General features: G+C 40.2%; 1 pseudogene; it reads right to left on the bottom strand.

The window, feature by feature from the left end:
• The window catches only part of LOC139025834 (polymeric immunoglobulin receptor-like), a 20434-nt pseudogene extending 17176 nt beyond the window's left edge, over positions 1-3258 (bottom strand).
• Between the last annotated feature and the right edge of the window lie 3965 nt (positions 3259-7223).

Genomic DNA, 7223 nt, shown 5'->3' with positions numbered 1-7223 from the left:
AGAGAGAGAGAGAACCCCGGCTCACTGCAGAGATGGAGTGATTGGTTCTAGTCCAAGATCTCCACAGACCAAGACCAGTTTATTCAGTTTGTACCTGCTGTGCTGTTTCTCTGGTGTGGGTCACTGTGCTGTATGTAATGTCCTGCTCAGAGTAAGCAAACTGCAAAGAAATAAATAGCAAAGAGAAACAGGACATGTCTATTTACCACCTAAACCACAGTTTGTTTCAGATGTATGTGTAGTGAACTGACAATTTCCTGTTAATTGTCTTTTAATAGCATTTTTCACCATATTTTGGGTTCCATTAATGTGTTCCATTAGAATATGGGACCTTTTATGTCAACTCATTGATAATCAACTGAAGAGGTAACACTAGAGTCAAATGGCAGATTTGCAGATGGTTGAAAATAATATAATAAAATAAGTGTATCCTACCACTGAGTTGTTAGTTGTCTGGTCCTTGGCCTTATTGTCCTCTGGAATAAAGAGGGAGATATCAACTACTTCTGAGTTTGTTAAAGTACAATAATACCTCTGAAGGGATTTCTTAAAGACAATTCCTCCAAATACTTTCTGTCATTCAAGATAAATCACAGGCAAGAAATATACTGTTGGTCACAATATCAATAAATGTAGTATTTTCTAAACTATTCTCCTTTTTTATATTCACATAAAATGACTACTTACTATGTTTTCTCCACATCTTCCATGTTACTAGGATACCAGCTGTCAGCACCACCAACATGCCCAGAGAGATGAGTAGGACTTTCACATCTATGGACCTGATAGATTACAAACACGAACTTGAATTAAAAATACAAGTAAAATAGATCATTATAAATTGATCATTTGTTGTATGCACTTGTTGTGATACATGGAACAATTATTTATCTATTCACATGTGTGGAGTTTGTGTCACGCCCTGGCCATAGAGAGACTTTTATTCTCTATTTTGGTTAGGCCAGGGTATGACTAGGGTGGGCATTCTAGTTTCTTTATTTCTATGTTTTCTATTTCTTTGTGTTTGGCCGGGTGTGGTTCTCAATCAGAGGCAGCTGTCTATCGTTGTCTCTGATTGAGAACCATACTTAGGTAGCCCTTTTTCCACCTGTCTTTGTGGGAAGTTGACTTTGTTTAGGGCACATAGCCTTTAGCTTCACGGTTTGTTTTGTAGTGTTTATTGTTTTGTTCGGCGTCTTGTCTAAATAAAGAACATGTACGCTCACCACCCTGCACCTTGGTCCTCTCCTTTCAACAGCCGTGACAGTTTGACCATGCAAATTAAGAGATATGATTATTATTGATATTATGACTATTTTTTAAGTGTGCAACTTGTTCTTGCACATGAGTGAGAATAACACCAACATTGCTGCTACTTTTCACAAGGCAACCACAGAGATGTTGTACCCAAGAGGAAGTGATAACAGTCTCTATATGCATTTAGGGAGGGTGTTTGGTTATCATTAACTGTTGTAGTGTATGATGGAATTGTAATGTTTCTCTGTGTTCATATTATCTAACAATATGTGGGATAATACAGCTGAAGGAGTGATAATAACCTCTGGTGAACTTCCTCCATGTTCCCCTCAGCTCCTTGACTTGTGTTGTCAGTCTGAACAGACTCAGCAGTTGGAGAGGCAGAGGGGTGTTAGTGGTTGGATCTGTGGTGGCTGTGAGGTTAAACAACAATATCATCAATGAAGTTAATGGTAAACCAGATAGTCAGGTTGTATAGCAACATCCACATTCATAGTTAATATTACAATCAGTTCCAGATGATGCCAGTGAATAAAACAAAGTGAATCATATTGATCATAAAGTATGTGATTGATCACTAACTTGAGGAACATCTTAGAGGTTCTCTGTGTTGCAGTTTGTTGACTGACAGTGATGTGAACAGGCATCTCTAGTTCTCCCACTCTACACCAATACCAGTCAGTGTTCTCCATCTTCAGTCCACTCATAGTCACTGTTAAGACTMTTCTGTTGTTGYCTTCACTAGTCCYCTTTAATGTCACTGATGTTCCATTTAAAGTCCKAGAATACCKKKTCACACAATCACCACCCATCCTGCACCACTTCATATCTCCAGAGTTACTATAGTAACAATGGACAGTGACACTCCCTCCTTCTACTCCAGTCACTTCCTGTTGTTCCACATAGAGTTCTGAAGTACCTGAACACAGAGGTAAGAAACAAGAATTCAGAGAAGAAGAAAGTGCTTTTACAACATGCTCCTTCCAAGTTCCTTAAAGCTGCATTCTGTGATTGGAACATCTATTTTTGGTCTTTTAAATTCATAATAATTATATATTGCCATTGATTCTTGAAGAATGTAACTTTTCTCACAAGCTTAGTTCTGTTACTCCATCATTACCCAAAATAGAAACTTGTTTTACTCAGCTGTTTGTAAGCAATCTAATTGTAAACAAACAATGTACAGCTTCAAAACATGGTCAGTTCATTGCACATAGATGTACAGTATAGAACTGTCTATGAATTTCAGAGTGGTTACACAGTTCTCATTTCATTTGTTGTAATAGGCTATTTATAATTGGGTCATTATTTAGTATTTGACATTGCAGGTTTACAGGCCACTCCATAGGACATTGCTATGACTAGATACAAGCAGTGAAGGGATCTTACCTGGAGTGACAGATAGGTAGATCCATTGTATCCTGATATCTGTTCCTTCATTGATCTCCACAACACACCTGTAATTCTCAGAATCCTCTGGCTCCAGATCAGTCATGGTCACAGTGAAGATTCTCTTGTTGATGTCATCAGAGATTGAGGTCTTACCACTGCTCTTAGGATGGTCAGTGCGTACTACATACGAACATACATCCCAACCTAATCCTTTACACCAGTATTTCACATGGTTGATATGACTCAGATCATAGTGACATGGGAAGGTGATGGAGCTTCCTGTCTGCACAGACACATGCCCCACTGTGGACACATCAACACAAAACACATTTCAATTAGAGTTAAAATGTAATATAATCTTTACAGAGGAAACATTTAAAAATCAAATTAATCCAACACTTTAAACAGTTAGTTCATGATTGAGATTGATTATACAGTGTTTAAAGTGAATTGACCCAGGTAACTTAATTCATAAAAATGTTACCCTTACCTGCTGAGAGTCTGTTGAGGATGAGGATGAGGATGAGGAGGGAGAGATGAAGAGCCATGTGAGAGTTAGAGTCTGCCTGTTATGTTAAATGGTACCTGAGCACAAATGTGTGTCAAGGACCAAGGCACCAGCGATAATTACTACTTCCAAATGTTCACAGACCTCACTTTAACTCTCTTCCTGCTTCTGTTTGTGTGTACATGCTCCCCTCAGTGGCAGATAGGAACCATTGCAGTATATAGACTACTTTAACCCCAAAATCATAGTCACTACAATGTATTTCAGCTTTCAGCTTTGTCTGAGGGCTCCTTGGGACCAAGAGTCACTACTATCCTTTTACTCTCTACTGGAACATAGGCCACTAATGATTACAAGATTAGATAATTGGTCAAAATGAACCACATTCCCATTGGATAAAAATCTATATTTCAGTATATAACAAACAGTGCCTTCAGAAATTATTCAGACCCGTTGACATTTTCCATCTTTTGTTATGTTACAGCCTTATTAAAAAATGTATTATAAACAAACTATCATCAGCAATCTACACACAATACCCCATAAAATAGGTTTTTAGAAATGTTTGCAAATGTATTACAAATAAAAACGGAAATATCACATTTATGTAAGTATTCAGACCCTTTCATCAGTACTTTGTTGAAGCACCTTTGGCAGCGATTACAGCATCGAGTCTTCTTGGGTATGACGCTACAAGCTTGGCACACCTATATTTGGGTATTTTCTCCCATTCTTCTCTGCAGATCCTGTCAAACTCTGTCATGTTGGATGGGGAGCGTTGCTGCACAGCTATTTTCAGGTCTCTCCAGAGATGTTCGATCGGGTTCAAGTCCGGGCTCTGGATGGGCCACTCAAGGACATTCAGAGACTTGTCTTTAAGCCACTCCTGCTTTGTCTTGCCTGTGTGCTTAGATTCATTGTCCTGTTGGAAGGTGAACCTTCGCCCTAGTCTGAGGTCCATCATTAGCATGATGCTGCCACCACCATGCTTCACCGTAGGGATGGTGACATGTTTCCTCCAGACGTCCCCCTATTGCTGAGTTTGGCCAGGCGGCCAGCTATAGGAAGAGCCTTGGTGGTTCTAAACTTCTTCCATTTAAGAATGATGGAGGCCACTCTGTTCTTGGGGACCTTCAATGCTGCAGACATTTTTTGGTACCCTTCCCCAGATCTGTGCCTCGACACAATCCTGTCTCGTTGCTCTACGGATAATTCCTTCGACCTCATGGCTTGGCTCTGACATGCACTGTCAACTGTGGGACCTAATATAGACAGGTGTGAGCCTTTCCAAATCATGTCCAATCAATTGAATTGACCACAGGTGGACTCTAAACCAGTTGTAGAAACATCTCACTGATGATCAATGGAAACAGGATGCACCTGAGTTAGATTTTGAGTCTCATAACAAAGGGTCTGAAAACTTATGTAATTAAGGTATTATAATTATTTTTTTTATATATATTTACTAAAATAAAAAAATAAAAATGTTTTCACTTCGTCATTATGGGGTATTGTGTGTAGATTGCTGAGAATAGTTTTTTTATTTAATCTATTTTAGAATCAGGCTGTAACATAACAAAATGTGGAACAAGTCAAGGGGTCTGAATACTTTCCAAAGGTACTATATATCAGACATGTACATGCTAGAAGTTGATAGATTTGAGGAGTTGCGTACTACAGAGATGTAGTGATGGGAACTAGATCAAGACCTCCACAGACTCTCACTTTAAGCCAGGTTTACTTTAAACCAGGTTCATGGTTCAGGGTCCTCCGGACCACAACCCAGTCTGATGTGGTTTTACGTTCAACAAGAACTCTCTCTGTCTCTCTCTCCCTTCTATAGAGGAAATGAACCCTGGTCATGTACAGCTCATAACCACAGATGTCCTCCAAGTGAAGGTGTTATAGTTAGCTCAAGAAGCTGCATTACCTCTCAAACTCACAGAGTACAGAGCTCACATCATGTTGTGACAATAAAATGTCTTTAAAAATATTTTTTTATTGCTTTTGTGCTATTTCCACACATCTGTGGCAACATTTCACAACTTTTAGCAAAAAACTTGAAACAGATCATCAAAAATGCTGTTTTAACAAAACTTGAAGCACATTTTCAATTGACTAACTACAACACACAAAATCACACAGTAACTCTTTCATATATAGTAATTCCCTTCACAATGCAATGCTCACAATACTTTTCATATTATTATCTCTAATTGTTTAAATACATTTGATCATCACTTAATCCAACTACGTTTAATGTTTAAAACACTTAACCGTTTGGTAAACCTATAGATTTTTAACTAGTTTGTCTGCTATATATGGATATTGAGAACTTCATAAATAAAATGTGTGTTTGTACAGTATAAACATCTAAATGACAMGTATAATACATGATAACCATACATAATGACTATTCATTATTGTTAATTGATTTCACATAGTGGTAACCACAGTTGGTCAACATATAAAAGGGTGTGTGTGAACACTTTCTTTGAACATGGAGCAGATAGACAGGAAGGGAGAGTAAGACATCAAATAGCTCGTGAACAAGGGGCCTGTCAGAGAAGTGGGCATGGACCCCGTCAAAGAGGTCAAAGAGGTGGGCATGGACCCCATCAAAGAGGTCAAAGAGGTGGGCATGGACCCCATCAAAGAGGTCAAAGAGCTGGGCATGAACCCCATCAAAGAGATCAAAGAGGTGGGCATGGACCCCATCAAAGAGGTCAAAGAGTTGGGCATGGACCCCGTCAAAGAGGTCAAAGAGGTGGGCATGGGACCCATCAAAGAGGTCAAAGAGATGGGTATGGGCCCTGTCAAAGATGTGGACATCAGAGAGAGGGAGGCAGACGGCAGGGAACTGTTGTGTCTAATGAAGTCCGGGCCGTTGTTGTTGACCATGTGGTAAACCTGTCTCTTATACACATCTAGATGTGTATAAGAGACAGGGTGGGCATGGACCCCATCAAAGAGGTCAAAGAGGTGGGCATGGACCCCGTCAAAGAGGGCAAAGACTGTCTCTTATACACATCTAGATGTGTATAAGAGACAGGGACATGGGCACGGTCAAAGAGGTGGGCATGGGCCCCGTCAAAGAGGTCAAAGAGGTGGGCATGAGCCCTGTCAAAGATGTGGACATCAGAGAGAGGGAGGCAGACGGCAGGGAACTGTTGTGTCTAATGAAGTCCAGGCCGTTGTTGTTGACCATGTGGTAAACAGAGGTCTTACCATGTCAGAGGCTGTCAATCCAATCTAAAAGGATCAACTGTTTGTTAGATCCTGAGATCATTTAGCCAAGAAAACCAGTAAGTCTGCAGGATATACCCTACGCTTTACCATTACATTGACAGTAATGACATATTATAATGCATGTAAATTCACATTTGTTTTACAGTATTCTTACAGAATGATCTATTGACAGTATACTCTYTTCTACCCTCAGAATTGACAGAACACCAAATGGTGGTGGCAGTGGCTGTGTGCTGACCGACCAGCAGTAGTGGGCAGCGGTGGAAATGTTGAGGGTCAGGAATGACATATGGCTGTACGAAATAAAGCAGCACTTTGAGGAGAACGATGACGCCTTTGTCAATGTGGCATCCATCAGCCTACCAACAATCGGCCACCTTTTGAAGAGGCACCAGGTATCTAMGAAACACATTTACCTGGAGAGAAACAACGACTGTGTGTAACAACTGCGGGCCGAGTGTGTTCAGGTACAGCACTATATACTGTATTACTGTTACTATTTGATGCCCATGCAACTTCACAATATCATGAAGGAACTATACTGTAAAAATATCTAACCAAAATATTTTTAGAACATGAATGTTCTTGATGCTGCTGTTAACCATCACAAGAATATCTTTGTTGATGAAGCGGGCTTCAACCTGGCCAAAACTCGGDGCCGTGGGCGGACTCTCATCGGCCAACGGGGCGACCGTCCATGTGCCTGGACAACGTGGTGAAACATCTCCATGTGTGCAGCTACCTCTGAAGAGGGTGTGGAGGACGTAGGCCATTACTTGGATCTTACAACACTGCACACCTCATTGTGTTTCTTAAT

Source organism: Salvelinus sp. IW2-2015, unplaced genomic scaffold, assembly GCF_002910315.2.
Source record: "Salvelinus sp. IW2-2015 unplaced genomic scaffold, ASM291031v2 Un_scaffold3364, whole genome shotgun sequence".
Lineage (NCBI taxonomy): Eukaryota > Metazoa > Chordata > Actinopteri > Salmoniformes > Salmonidae > Salvelinus > Salvelinus sp. IW2-2015.
The sequence above is the reverse complement of the archived record's forward strand: the minus strand, read 5'-3'. Positions and strand labels throughout refer to the sequence as shown.